General features: G+C 39.0%; 1 protein-coding gene across 9 annotated transcripts in view; it reads left to right on the forward strand.

Moving 5' to 3' along the window:
- The window catches only part of fam13c (family with sequence similarity 13 member C), a 95,973-nt gene that overhangs the window by 18,277 nt on the left and 61,742 nt on the right, over positions 1-15,954 (forward strand). Inside the window, exon 2 of one of the 9 annotated variants that reach the window (XM_059947404.1) lies at positions 14,072-14,229. The exons of the other annotated variants lie outside the window; for them this stretch is intronic. The gene's annotated coding sequence lies outside the window, so the exon portion shown is untranslated. The remainder of the gene's footprint in view (positions 1-14,071; positions 14,230-15,954) is intronic. 9 annotated transcript variants of the gene reach the window in all.

Here is a 15,954-nt window from a genome sequence, read left to right on the forward strand (position 1 = left end):
AGTTAGGTTGGAAGGTTGAGGTTTAAATGTCAGCGGTCCTCAAAATAGCGCAATAGAGATTTTGAGTGTTTTTAATACACCAACCATACAACTAGATATTATCTCTATTTAAATCTAGGACAGTACACACAAAATGCTGGAGGAACTCAGCAGGCCATGCAGCATGCATGGAAATGAATAAACTGTCAACGTTTTGGGCTAAGACCCTTCTTCAGGAATGAGAAGGAAGGGGGAAGATGCCGGAATAAAAATGTGGTTCACTTTCATAGACATTGCCTGACTTGTTGAGTTCCTCGGGCATTTTGTGTACGTTGCTTTGGATTTCCAACATCTCCAAACTTTCTCATGTTAAAATCTAGGACTTGTGCTACTAGTTCAGCTATTTTAGTACAACAGGGGAAAATGCAAACATAATCCTGACGGAGAAAACCGATGCACAATAAAAAAAATTAACATGCATTATTGCTGCTTTATCTGTTGGAACATTCAGCATGTTTGTTTAAAATGGTTATGCTCATTGCATTTTGAGCTCTGTGTATATTCGTACTTGGGAACTTTTGCAAAGCAAGTCCATTTTATTTTTCACTTCATTTCTTGTCACCCAGCCTGAAAGCTGAAGTATATTCACGTTATTTCTATAAGCTGCTGGGTTTGCTTACTTTGCAGGAAATTATTAACAGATGAACAATGTCAGGCACCTTTCTAGTCAGGGCCCTCTGTTGTTGCAACAAAGCCCCAGTCAATGTCGTCACCTTGGGCAGGGTCAAAGATACCTTGCTTTCACTCTAGCATGTTGAATAGGTCATGTCACATGAGTTCTTTTGGTTTGGGCTTGCTGTTCAACTGTTCATTTGAAGAAATTTGATCACTTTCTTTCAGATACTATCGTTGCCTTTAATGTTTGTGACCAGACTATTGTCTCTGCTGTCAACATTGTAAAGCTCAATATGAGTAGGAATGAACTGCATGTTCTCTTGCCATTTTTAAGCAGGGTTAGAAGTATCTCAGTCAGCAGAACAAAAGGTCAATGTTGAGTAAACAATATAAAGCTTCTCTCTTCAATTTCAATTAATGAGAATCAAATCATTGCTAACTCTAACTTGGGAGGAATGCGATTTAACTTTGAGACTTGTACAAAGCAAGCATTTCCTCTCAAAATATTTTAACACCAATAATAGTGCAAATAAATATTTTACATTCTTTAGTGCTTGTGGAAAACACAACTTTTAGCAAATTAATGTTGGTGTTTTCCAGGTCCTCGATTATGCTAATTGCATTGGTGTGTCAAAATTACATTGGTGGAGCAGCAAGTTTTGGCAATTCAATAATGATTGTCAACCTGAAAATCAAGAAGCTGAAAGGAACCATCAGTGTTCAGGCGGTCCCTTCTCTCTCATGCTCTCCCTCTTTCTATTTGGTTAAGATTACAAAGGCTCGTGATTATTGTACAGGGTTTGTGGCAGATCTGGGAACACCGAAAATGTGGGTAGCAAGCCTGCCTTTATGCTTACACATGAGATTCTGCCAATGCTTGAAATCTAGAGTAACAAACAGAAAATGCCCAAAGAACTCAGCAGGTCAAGCAGCATCTATGGAGACGATTGCTGAACAGTTGGGAGAAAAATCAGCTGTGTACTCATGATGAAGGGTCTCAATCTTAAACATCAACTGTTTATTCCTCTCCATAGCTACTGCCTGACCTGTTCCTTTGTCTTTTTAGTTCAATTTGCTACGAATTGCCGGAAAGTGAAATATCTAACATGACTTTTTCCATTTTGAGGTAAAGAATAAAAGTAATAATCTCTATTACAAGACATGACTGAGATGTATACAATTAAATATTATTAAAATATTGAGTTCTATAATTTTATAATTTGTAATTAATTCAGTGATACTGATGGCAGCAGTTTCTCCCTCAGATGATCAGTCAGTCCAATATGACATCATTCCATTAGTCACTGTTCATTAAATTGTCTAAGCCAATAGGCTTACAATATGCAAATATGCAATGAATGATCAAGCTGACTAGCTGCTTAGGTCCCAGTTACTATGCCAGTGCAAGTTCAGAAACTCAGAATTCCAAGTAGCTCACATCATCTGTTTCCAGTCATGGGACCAATCCAAAAGTTAGCGTGAGTGCTTTAGAATTTTGATGAATTTATTTCATTTTCTGATGAAGGCTTGAAAGTCAAGTTTTTTTGTGTACTCGAAGAGCATTGTGCAACTCCGCTAATTAGTGTATGGCTGATAGTTTTTGGAAGATCCAGATTCAGGACAGTGGCTTTCTCTTCGCTTTCTGTCCATGAGGGAACAGTAACAATCACACCACCAAAAAGATCATGCTGCAGGTTCAGAGAAATGTAAGAATATGTCTTGGTGCTAGTTTCAGATCTATACTGGATATTCCCTCTGTTTTCCTGTCATAAGTTTCTCCTGCATGCAGACCCTGAATCCCATTTACCATCAGGTACTTAAAGTTTCTGTCCTATCATTGCATGATATAACACCACCAGCCCAGGGCCCCACACCACCAGGTTCATGAACAGGTATTACCATGCAACCATTAGGCTTCTGAACCAGCATGGATAATTCACTCTCCTCAACTCTGAACTAATTCCACGATCTAGACTCATTTTCAAGGACACTACAATTCATACAATCAGTATTATTTGTTTTTATTATTTGCACAATTTGCTGCCTTTTGCACATTGGTTGTTTGTCGGTCTTTGTTATTTATGTTTTTGTTGTTTCTCTCCACACCTTGTGGCATGTTGGGTGGCAACCTTGTCTTTTCTTAAGCATTTTGTGTGTGTTTATTTATGAGGCCAAGTTGCCAGCTTGACACTTAACAGCATGCATGGAAAGTGTACAAGGAGCTGGCCAGATTAAAATCTGGAAACACTCACCATGGTGCAAATGCCACTACACCATTGGCTGACGTTTTGTTATTTATAGTATTTCATAAATTTTATTGTATTTCTTTATTCTTCAATAACTGAATGCCTGCAAGAATAAAAGAATCTCAAGGTAGAGTAAACAGTGACTTATACATCCTTTGTAAATAAATTTACCTTGATCTTTGAACATGGCACAAGTACTCACACTTTGCCATTTGTCCAGCTTCTACCCTCTAATGCACAATGATTAAAGATGTACACAATCCATAGGCAATGTGAGTTGACAAGATGGTTATCTTACAGTGAGAAAAACAAATTGCATTTGCTTAGCACCCTTCACAACTTTTTCAGCCAATGAAGTTCTGCAATGTAAAGACTGTTATAGAAAAACTTGATGTAGCAAGTTTCCTTGAAAGGTACTGAGATAATCTGTTTGTAGGTGCTAAGTTAAAAAAAAATAAAACTAAGTCAAAGTAAATTTATTTTCCAAGTGTGTAAATGTTACCTTGAGATTCATTTTCTTTCAAGATTTTACAGGAAAATAAAGAAATACAATTTATGAAAAACTATAGTCAGACAAATGAGCAAAGATGCCAGGAATTAGGCAAGGGGTGATGAGAGGTGGTGATAGTAACTATCATCCCAACTCTGAAATTAACTTTGGTGAGTAATAGAGATTTATATTCATACAAGCTCCCTTGAGTAAAATTATTGCCTGGCATTAAAAGTTAGTCCTGCTGCTGCTACTGAGCAGGAAATATTTTCCATATAAAGGAACTTTGACCTTTGAATGATTCAACTTCTTGGACATGCAACTGCCATGCGTTCATATAGAATCCAAGTGCTGTGGGCAGTATCAAGACAAAGACTGAATAAACTATGTGCTTGCTATCTCTGTCTTTGGTATTTCCTCTCAATGGGTTCTTAGCACAATGCAGAAAGAGTGTGCTTTTCTGTGGATTGTTCAGGCAGCGCCTGAAAAAGAGGATACGTACGGACATGTTTTTGTGTGTACCTAATGCATTGACTGGAGCCTCTCAGTACCGTCTTGAATGGTTTTTCTCCAGTTGGAATAATTGGAGGAATTCACGTGCCTCATAGAGATAGGCACATAAATGTTCTGGAAATAAGAGGATGTGGTCATTTTTCAGGCAAAAAGGGTTAACTTAGTTGGTTATTTGATAAATAATTTGACCATTGTTAGTAGAATTGCAAATGGAGGTGAGAGTGCATACAGGAGCGAGATATAACAGCAACAACCTTACACTCAATGTCAGTAAGATGAAAGAGCTGATTGTGGACTTCAGGAAGATTAAGATGAAGAAAATTGAATCAATCCTCATAGAAAGAGTAAGCAATTTCAAGTTCCTGGATGTCAAGATCGCTAAGGATCTAACCTGATCCCAACATATATATGCAGCTATAAAGAAGGTAAGACAACGGCAACAGTGTTTGAAGAGATCTGGTTTGTCACTTGAAAACTTCTATAGATGTTCTGTGGAGGCTCATCACTGTCAGGTTTGGGGGGGGGGGTGGGGTGTGTGCGCTACTGCAAAGGACCAAAAGAAGCAATGGAAAGTTGTAAAATAAGTCAGCTTCATGTGGGGCATAGTATCCAAGGCATCTTCAAGGAGCAGTGCCTCAGAAAGGCAACGTCCATTGTTAAGGGCCCCCCACTGCCCAGAGTATGCCCTCTTCTCATTGGAAAGGAGATACAGAAGCCTGAGGGCTCAGTGATTTGGGAACAGCTTCTTTCCCTCTGCCATGTGATTCCTAAAAGGAAATTGAACCCATGAATGCGCCTCACTTTTTTTCCCTCTTTTTTTTTAATATAGATTACTTCTGTTATAGTACTTTTAATCTATTCAATATATGTACAGTATATACTTACTGTAATTGATTTACTTGGTTATTTGTTTAATTTTTTTCTTTCTATATTATCATGTATTGCATAGTACACTGCTGCTAAGTTAACAAATTTCACAACTCATGCCGGTGATAATAAACCTGATTCTGATTCTGCTTTAATTAGTTCATCACGATGTTGTGTGCCAAAGCGCCTATTCCAGTGATGTATTGTTCTATGTTCTAGTCCTGGGTCAGAGCTTCCCAGTAGTTAGTGAGGAAGCTTTATTTCTTCAAGGAGATTTTGAATTCAAAGGTTCAAAGGTCCAACTTAATGTCAGAGAAATGTATACAATATACATCCTGAAATGCTTTTTCTTTGCAACCATCCACAAAAACAGAGGAGTGCCCCCAAAGAATAAATGAGAGTTAAACATAAGAACCCCAAATTCCCTCCCATGCTCCCCTCCCTCCTGCATGTAAGCAGCAGCAAGCAACGATTCCCCCTCCCCCCCACCGGCAAAAAAAAGCATCAGCACCCACCACCGAGCCCTTCAAGCATGAGCAAAGCAACAGGAATGACACAGACTTGCAGGTACCCCCAACGACTTGGCGTTTCACCCGGCATTCGACATACATAGGCTCTCTCTCCCTAATAAGGGAGAAGGAGGTGTCTCTGTTTTTTCTTGAGTCCTTTACTTTGTCCCCCAAGAAATCACTTTTATAAAGGATCTTGAATGTCAGTCTTTTTGGGTACTGGGCGTTGGGCTGAAATAATGTTGCCCACCTAATAAATCTGACTCAAATGTAATTAGGGTCTGATGAATGGCCGGGGTGGTGGTGCACTGGCATCAGTCAGTGCTTTTCAAGGGCTTTGCATAGTTTACTTTGATAACTTTCCATTGTTTTGAGTTTTTTGTATTACTATGGGGATCGGTCCTTTGTCAACTTTTTCAAAGAACCTTTACATAAGGGGTAGCATTGAGGTTACAAGTTATGCTTGACCCAATGCAGAATCCCATCTATCTTGTCTTGTTTAAGATTTTCAGAACAACTTAGCAAAGTGCATTTAAATTCTTAAAACCTCTTGTTGCATTCCTTCTGGAATGCTTGCTGAAGTGTGTTTTTCATTTCACAGAGAATCTCCAATAGTAAGACGTCTGTCAGCATAAGGTGCTTTACAATCCACAGAAAGTACCCATGAAGGCACAAAATCAAGATGAAGGCAAAGCCCAAAGTGGCCAAAACTCAGCCCTAAGACATGGGCAGGGCTGCATCAAGATGCAGGAATGCAGAGGCAGATGTTAGACTAATGTGATTTGGAAATATGTAGCAATATATTTTAAATCAATGTCAGCATGCCTTTCTAATTAGACTTATAATTGGATTTGCTTCCCAATTGCATATTCAGCAATTACATCTCAAGATAAAATCTCAGCTGCCTCAAATGGAATGAGAAGCCCATTTTCTCCCTGTGAATTCAGATGCTGACGTTTGCACTTCTAAGTGTGCACTTTGAGTCAGATATCTGAAACTGCTTATCTTTGTTGCCTAACATAACCAACTGTAGTAAATTTAGCTGATTCAGAAGCTTTCCCAAAGTCTCATCAGAGAATTAAATTCATCAATAAGTATTTCAGATCACAGCTAAACCAACAAATGGCCTTTAACATTTTCTTTATTAATAAAAATCATTAAGCTCAGATCCATGCCTCTTCCAGATCAATACCTCTGTAAAGCCACTTCCCATTCAGCACAATGTGAGATACTATGTAAATATCTGAGAGTCAATATTGCTGACCATTTTTTGGTCATTTGATCCATGCTCTCGGAGTTCAAAATTGACCAATTTGAGAAGCAGAGAGAGATCTTGGGCTAATGTTCTGTATGTCTTTAAAAGCAATAGTCCAGATTGGAGAAGAATCTTAAGGGTAAATCACGGTTATAACAGACTTCACCAGCACTCAGGAAAGTTGTGTGAGAATCTCTGCCACATGTTGCTCTTTGGAGAATAAACACTGTTGGGTTATCATCAGCTAACATCACTTTAAAAGAGTATAGATTCATTATCTCAAACTGAAGATCCAAAAGGGCTTACCTTAGCATTACAACATGAAATTGCTTTCCCACAAGATAAACATTATGATTTAAATGGAATTTGGGAAAATGCCTGTTGAACAAGAATGATTATGTAGAAAAAGGTGGGAAAGCAAATAATGGAAAAGGTTTGAGCTGAATGTACAACTTGAATGATCTTAAAGTGGTTCTACTGCAGTTATTGAATATCTTGAAGCTTTCCTGAAAATAGAAGTTTGTTTGTTGCTTTAGTTTGTTTCAGCTGTAGCATGAAGTTTCAAATAGAAGCCTTGACCTCATTGAAGATGTTAAACTAGAGTGCAATCAGCCTTATTAGGTTGATGGAATAAATCCCAGGACAGATTTTTACAATTGATAATTTATCCAAATGTTTGTATGATTTTGCTCTGCATTTTGGCTACACAGACTTTTAACTGATAATGAGACATGGAGCACCCTAAGCACATCCAGTGACTTTGACGAGACTTGTGAATTATAAAGTCATGTTTGTTCTTTGATATTTTTGCCTCCAAGAAATTCACTGCTAGTATCTTCCAAATAATTTACATTTGCAATTACAGCTCTCACTTTAACCCTGAAGTCCCAGATTAAAATTGACACCATATTTTCTCACTAAATCATGTATTAAATATTGTTTGGTTTGGAAACTTGGATGAAAGAAATCTAATCTTAGTTCTTCCTATTATTAAGACAATGATAAAATTCCTTTCAAACTTCTTGTAACCACATTTCACACCTCAGATATTAGACCATAAAACAGAGGTGCAGAATTAGGCCATCTGGCCTATTAGGCTTGCTCTGCTATTTGAGCATGGCTGGTTTATTTTGACCCCATTCTCTTATCTTCACTCTATAACTTCTGATACCCTTACTAATCAAGAACCTATTAACCATCACTTTAAGTATGTCCAATGACTTGTCCTCAGCAGGAGCCTGGGGCAATAACTTCCATAGATTCATGACCTACTGGCCAAAGAAATTCCTCCTCATTTCTGTCTAAGGGGATGCAACCCTTGATTTAAATGATCCTAGGATCATTTTCAAAAACCTTTTCTGGATCCTCTCGTATCCTTTCTTAGATACGTGGCTTCAAATAGAGTCTGACCAGGGCTTTTTAAAGCCTCAGTATTCCATCCTTGCTTTTATATTCGAATCCACTGGAAATTAATATTAACATTGCATTTGCCTTCCTTGTAAACGACTCTGCCTGCAAGTTAACCTTTCAGGAATCCTGCACAAGGACTCCCAAATCCCTTTGCACCTTTGATTTCTGAATTCTTCCTCATTTAGAAAATAGTAACCATATAACATATAACCATATAACAATTTACCAATGTTAGATTCACAGCATTTATCTTCTTCAGCCCGTCGAATGATTGCATTTCTAACTTTGATGGCTAGAAGATCTATATTGTTGAATTGGAAAGAAATTGATCCTCCCACTGTATTTAATTGGTTCTCTCAAACTATGTTATGTTTAAATTTAGAAAAAATTAGAAGTGGTACTTTTGAGACTTCTATTAAATTTGAAAAGTTATGGAGACCATTTATTCAACATTTTCATATGATGTAATATGACCCTTTGCCAAGTACATTTGATTTCCCAGCTTTTAGCTTATGGATTTTGAGAGGACCGGAAGTGATGGCATTGATGAATACTTATTTTTGTGAGATATTATAAACAGCCCACTTTTTTTTTTCCTTCTCTTTTGTTTGTTTTTTTTTCTTTTATATTACTTATTAGCTATAGTTATTAGATTAGATTAGTTAGTTCTGCATTATATAAATTTTTTTTGTTTTTTTTATTTCTTTTTTCTGTTTTTTTTATATTATACATTATGAAATATTTAGATTTACTATGTCCATACATATATCTTATGGCTTATGTCTTGGTAAACTCATTTATATTGTAACTATTATGTATGTTTTTTTTCATATGTAATGGAATGTGTATGTTGGTAATTTCTTTATCAATATATCATCTGTATTTTGTCCATATTATTAATATTAATAAAAAGATTTAGAAAGAAAGAAAGAACCATATAACAATTACAGCATGGAAACAGGCCATCTCGGCCCTTCTAGTCCGTGCCGAACGCTTACTCTCACCTAGTCCCACTGACCCACACTCAGCCCATAACCCTCCATTCCTTTCCTGTCCATATACCTTTCCAATTTTACTTTAAATGACAATACCGAACCTGCTTTTACCACTTCTACTGGAAGCTCGTTCCACACAGCTACCACTCCCTGAGTAAAGAAATTCCCCCTTGTGTTACCCTTAAACATTTACCCCTTAACTCTCAACTCATGTCCTCCTGTTTGAACCTCCCCTACTCTCAAAGGAAAGAGCCTAACCACGTCAACTCTATCTATCCCCCTCATAATTATAAATACCTCTATCAAGTCCCCCCTCAACCTTCTACACTCCAGAGAATAAAGACCTAACTTGTTCAATCTTTCCCTGTAACTTAGGTGCTGAAACCCAGGTAACATTCTAGTAAATCTTCTCTGTACTCTCTCTATTTTGTTGACATCTTTCCTATAATTCAGTGATCAGAACTGTACACAATACTCCAAATTCTGCCTCACCAATGTCTTGTACAATTTTAACATTCCATCCCAACTCCTATACTCAATGCTCTGATTTATAAAGGCCAACATACCAAAAGCTTTCTTCACCACCCTATCCACGAGATTCCACCTTCAGGGAACTATGCACCATTATTCCTAAATCACTCTGTTCTACAGCATTCTTCAATGCCCTACCATTTACCATGTATGTCCTATTTGGATTATTCCTACCAAAATGTAGCACCTCACACTTAACAGCATTAAACTCCATCTGCCATCATTCAGCCCACTCTTCTAACTTAATCTCTATGCAAACTTTGAAAACCTACTTCATTATTCACAGCGCCACCTACCTTAGTATCATCTGCATACTTACTAATCCAATTTACCACCCCATCATCCAGATCATTAATGTATATGACAAACAACATTGGACCCAGTACAGATCCCTGAGGCACACCACTAGTCACCGGCCTCCAACCTGACAAACAGTTATCCACCACTACTCTCTGGCATCTCCCATCCAGCCACTGTTGAATCCATTTTACTACTTCAATATTAATACCTAATGATTGAACCTTCCTAACTAACCTTCCATGCGGAACTTGTCAAAGGCCTTACTGAAGTCATATAGACAATATCCACTGCTTTATCTTCGTCAACTTTCCTCATAACCTCTTCAAAAAACTCAATAAGATTTCAATAAATTCAAATTCAATAGATTTGTCAGGTAAGATTTTTCCGGAAAGAAACCATGCAGATTTTGGCATCATGTACCTCCGACTACCCTGAAAGCTTGCCCTTACTAATGGACTCCAACATCTTGCCAACCACTGAAATCAGGCTAATTTCACATAGTTTCATGTCCTTTGCCTCCTACCCTTCTTAAAGAGCAGTGTGACACTTGTGTTTTTCCAGTCTCTGGATCATTCCCGAAACTAGTGATTCTTGAAAGATCACTATACTACATTCTCAATCTCTTTAGCTACCTCTTTCGGAACACTGTGGTGTAGTTCATCTTGTCCAGATGACTCACCTAAACTTAGACCTTTCAGCTTCCCAAGCACCTTCTCCTCAGTAAGACAATAGACAATAGACAATAGGTGCAGAAGTAGACCATTTGGCCCCTCGAGTCTGCACCGCCATTCTGAGATCATGGCTGATCATTCACTATCAATACAGTCCCTGCCTTGTCCCCATATCCCTTGATTCCCCTATCCATCAGATATCTATCTAGCTCCTTCTTGAAAGCATCCAGAGAATTGGCCTCCGCCGTCTTCCGAGGCAGTGCATTCCACACCTCCACAACTCTCTGGGAGAAGAAGTTTTTCCTCAACTCTGTTTTAAATAACTGACCTCTTATTCTCAATCCATGCCCTCTGGTACTGGACTCTCCCAACATCCGGAACATATTTCCTGCCTCAATCTTATCAAATCCTTTAATTATCTTAAACATTTCAATCAGATCCCCTCTCAATCTCCTCAATTCCAGTGTGTACAAGCCCAATCTCTCTGCGTAAGACAGCCCTGCCATCCTAGGAATCAACCTAGTGAATCTACGCTGCAATTCCTCAATTGCCAGAATGTCCTTCCTTAAACCTGGAGACCAAAACTGTACACAATATTCCAGGTGTGGTCTCACCAGGGCCCTGTACAAATGCAAAAGGACATCCTTGCTCTTGTACTCAATTCCCCTTGGAATAAAGGCCAACATTCCATTTGCCCTCTTCACTGCCTGTTGCACTTGCTCATTCACCTTCATTGACTGATGAACTAGGACTCCTAGGTCTCTTTGCATTTCTCCCTTACCTAACTCTACACCGTTCAGACAATACTCTGCCCTCTTGTTCCTGCTTCCAAAGTGGATAACTTCACATTTATTCACATTGAATGACATCTGCCAAGTATCTGCCCACTCACCAGCCTATCCAAGTCTCCCTGTATTCTCCTAACGTCCTCTTCGCATGTCACACTGCGAAGAGTAAGAGCAAATGCATTCATTTTTACCCCCGATACTCTTGAATTTCTGACATGTTGCTAGTCTATTTCACAGTGAGGACTGATGCAAAATACATATTTAATTTGTCTGCCATTTCTTTGTTCCCCATTACTACCTCTCCAGTGTCATTTTCCAATGGTCTGATGTCCACGCTTTTATACATATCCGAAAAATCTATTGGTATCCTCTTTTTTATTATTTGCTAGCTTACCTTTATATTAAATCTTTTCTCTCCTTATTGTCTTCTGTTGGTCATTAAAAACTTCCCACTGATTGTTGTTATATTGTTTGCCTTCCCCTGTGCTTTCATGCTGCATTTGACTTTGCTTGCTAGCCATGTTTGCCTTATCCTCCCTTGAGAATTTTTTTTTTTTGGTTGAACTGATCCGGCATCTTCTGAATTACTCTCAGGAATTCTAGCCATTGCTGCTCTGCCAAGATCCCTATTAGTGTCCCCTATCAATCAACTTTGACCAGTTCCTCGCTCAGCCCTATATAATGACCTTTACTCCACTATAATACTGATGCATCTGATTTTAGCTTCTTGCTCTCAAGCAGCAGGGTAAATTCTATAATGTTAATGTGGGAAATGGTGGCGTCACATCTCAGTTCTGGTTACCCCACTAAAGAAATTACATGGAGCCTCTAGAAAGGGTGCAGGAGGCGCTCACTGGTATGTCACCTGGAAGGAGAGAAGAACCCAGAGACAACGCAAGACATACAAACTCCTTACAGGCAGCAGCAGGAATGATCCATGATCTTATAGCCGTGCTGGAAACTGTTGTGCTAATTGCTATGTGACTGTGCCACCCCTCAGCAACAAAATATGGAATTCTCTTCCTAAATTTTTGCTTTTCCCATCACAACTTTTCAGCAAGAATGTTCCTGAGCATTCTTACTTATATCAAGCTTGGCCACCTATTCCTGACCCTGCCAAAGTCTGTGAATTCTGATGATTGCCCAGCTAGTATCTCCTGTCCTCTGGGACGATTTTCATTTCCAAACAATTTGGTTGATCATAATCAGGCCGGCTAGTTCTTCCCTTGCCATCCTCTGTCGCTGAATTAGCTGTTGTGTCGCTATCTTTTGGACAATAGGAACACAGTGAAAGAAGATCTCAATGATTTGTCATTAACATTGTGTACTTTTCCAAATATTGTTTGTGTTTGTTATTTTTATTTCTGTTTATATTGGATCATTAATACAAAATTTTAAAAAAAACTTGTTCTTATAAGTATTCAACTTCAGCTATGCTCCACATTGACCCATATCACTGCTCTCACAATGTATGAATTTAAAATTCATTACTTTATTGTTACATCTCTTTGTAAAATGGCCTCTTCACATCTGTGATCTGTTCCAACCCTAAAAGGCTCTTGGCTATTGTTGCTTTTCCAGCTGTGGCCTTTTGCACATCCTTCAGTTCTTTTTTTTTAAATTTTGCTGTTATCTTAGACTATTGAAGTTACAGCTCCCAAGTCCCATGCTTGAGAACTCCCTCTAAAGTTCTCCACTCCTCCATGATGACATTTTTTAAAAACTTCATGATTGTTCCCTTTTTTTGATTTCTTCTTGTGTGTCTTGGTGTATGGATTACAGATTGACACAAATACCAGTTCCTGTAGCATGGCTGGGGCATAAAGAGGAAAAAAATCTGTTGGGTGAGTAGTGAGATATTTTTAGAGTAGTTTTATTTAAAAATATAATGTGAATCCAACTCAAATGCAAAGGTCATCTAAAATAAGTTGGAAGGCAGATAACTCCCAGAGTTATCTTGCTGGTCTTTTATTCAATGGGAATCATCTGATAGCTTTGGTATTATGTAGAGCTGGGGATTACTAATTGAACTTTTAGCTTGCTTGGGTGAAAATGCTTGATCGGAAAACTAAATGCAGATTCTCACTGCAGATCATTCCATTTTTAATGATCTGAGAAAGTTTCTTGGTAATGCTGATAGGGATTAAAATATCAGAGTTTCTGCAGATGCTGGAAATCCAGAGGAACACACACACACAGAGTGCTGGAAGAACTCATCATCTGTGGAAGGGAATAAGTCATTCACATTTCAGGCCGAGACCCTTCCTCAGGGCTGGAAAGGGAGGAAGAAGCCATAATAAGAAGGTGGGGGGAGGGGAAGAATTAGGTGATAGGTAAAGCCAAGTTAGTGGGGATGGTGGTGTGAATGAAGTGAGAGGCTAACTGGAAAATGTCAAGGGCTGAAGAAGAAGGATTCTTATAGGAGATGAGTGGACCGTGGGAGAAAGGGAATGAGGAGGGGCTCCAGAGAGAGGTGTAATGATTAGGTGAGGAGAAGAGAAAGGGATAAGAGGGGAGCCAGAATGGAGAAAGGTGGTGGGGGGGGGGGGTGGGGAAGAAAGAAATTGAGAAAGCTAGGAGTTAAAATATTTTCTTCGGAAGAATTCCAAATCACAGAATCAAAATGTTCATTATCTCTTCTGCTTTAAAAGTGAAATTGAGGATTATCTAAAGACTGTGATTTTTCTGCTTGCAAGGACACAATCAATTCAGTCTTGTACATGCAATATTTTCTTTATCGTAGGTGGTCCCTTGGGAGGGAAGGTGATTTCCTTTCACTTTTAGTTTTTGGATTCTGAAGTGGTCAATGAGGTCAAAGCAGGAACTGTTTGTCCTTCCACAGATGGGTCAGCTCAAGCTCCATGAGCGAGTGGGTGGACGGGCGGTGCTGATCTGGTGCACTCCTCCTACCCCTTATGCAGGATTTCTGGTGAATGGACATGAGGTTTTCAATACCATTCTGAGTATTGCTCCTCAGCTTTGAGCAGTCATTGAAGTCAGGTCAGTGTTGTGTTTCTTCTGAGAAACTTCAAGCATATTCTTGAATGTTTTCCTCTCTCTTCCTGCTAATCTCTTCCCAGAGCTGGAATAAAGAATCTATCTGATGCTGGACATGAAAATTACTTGGCCTGCCCAATGAAGCTGAGGGAGTGTAAGGACTTAGAGTCTCCCATCATGGGAAACATCCTCTCCACTCCATCAAGGCCTTTTACCATTCGATAGGTTTCAATGAGGTCACTCCTCATTCTTCTGAATTCTAGAGAATACAGGCCCAGAGGCATCAAACACTCTTCATATGTCCAACCATTCAATCCTGGAATAATTTTTGTGAACCTCCTTTGAACCCCCTCCAGTTTCATTACATCCTTTCTAAGATAAGGGGCCCAAAACTGCTCACAACATTCCAAGTGAGGCATCACCAGTGCATTATAAAGCCTCAACATTACATCCTTGCTTTTATTTTCTAGTCCTCATGAAATTAATGTTAACATTGCATTGATTTTCCTCACCACAGACTCAAGCTGCAAACTAACCTTTAGGGAATCCTGCACAAGGAGTCTCAAGTTACTTTGTACCTCAGTTTTTTTGTATTTTCGTTCCATTTCCTTTCATTTCTTCTACCAAAGTGTATGACCATACACTTCCCAACACTGTATTCCATCTGCCATTTCTTTGCCCAATCTCCTGATATGTCTTAAGTCCTTCTGTAGCCTCTCTACATCCTCAAAACTACCTGACCCTCCACCTATTCATCATATTGTCTACAAACTTTGCAACAAATCCGTCAATTCCATCATCCAAAGTACTGACATATAACGTAAAAAGTATCGGTCCCAACACGGACCCCTGCGGAGCACCACTAGTCACTGGAAGCCAACCAGAAAAGGGTCCCTTCATTCCCACTCTTTGCCTCCTACCAATCAGCCAACGTTCTATCCATGCTAGTATCTTTTCTGTAATACCATGGGTTTGTAGCTTGTTAAGCAGCCTCATGTGTGGTACCTTGTCAATGACCTTCTGAAAATCCAAGTACACAACATTAACCAATTCTCCTTTGTCTATCCTGCTTGTTATTTCTTCAAAGAATTCCTACAGATATGTCAGGCGAGATTTTCTCTTGAGAAAACTATGCCGACTACTGGCTATTTTATCATGTACCTCCAAGTACCCTGAAACCTTAACAATCAACTCCAACATTTTCCCAACCACTGTGGTCAGACTAACTGGCCTATAGTTTCCTTTCTTCTCTCCCTCTCCCTTCTTTAAGAGTGGGACTCCTGACCTCTTAACCCCTGACACCTGGAACTTCCAGCATATTGCTAGCGTCTTCCAAAGTGAAGACTGATGCAATGTAATTAGTTCATCTGCCATCTCCTTGTCCCCCATTACTACATCTCCAGCATCCTTTTCCAGCAGATGATATCCACCTTTACCTCTCTCTTGCACTTTATGTATCTGAAGAAACTTTTGGTATCCTCTTTAATGTTATTAGCTGGCTTGCTTTTGTATTCCACCTTTACCTTAATGACTTTATTTGTTGCCTTCTGTTGGTTTTTAAAAGCTTCCCAATCTTCCAACTTCCCTCTACTTTTTGTTCTTTTAAATGCCCTCTCTATGGCTTTTATGCTGGCTCTGACTTCTCTTGTTTGCCATGGTTGTGTCAGATTTCCTTTGGAATACTACTACTACTTTAGAATGTATATATCTTGTGCCTTCCGAATTACT

This window comes from Hypanus sabinus, chromosome 22 (genome assembly GCF_030144855.1).
Source record: "Hypanus sabinus isolate sHypSab1 chromosome 22, sHypSab1.hap1, whole genome shotgun sequence".
Lineage (NCBI taxonomy): Eukaryota > Metazoa > Chordata > Chondrichthyes > Myliobatiformes > Dasyatidae > Hypanus > Hypanus sabinus.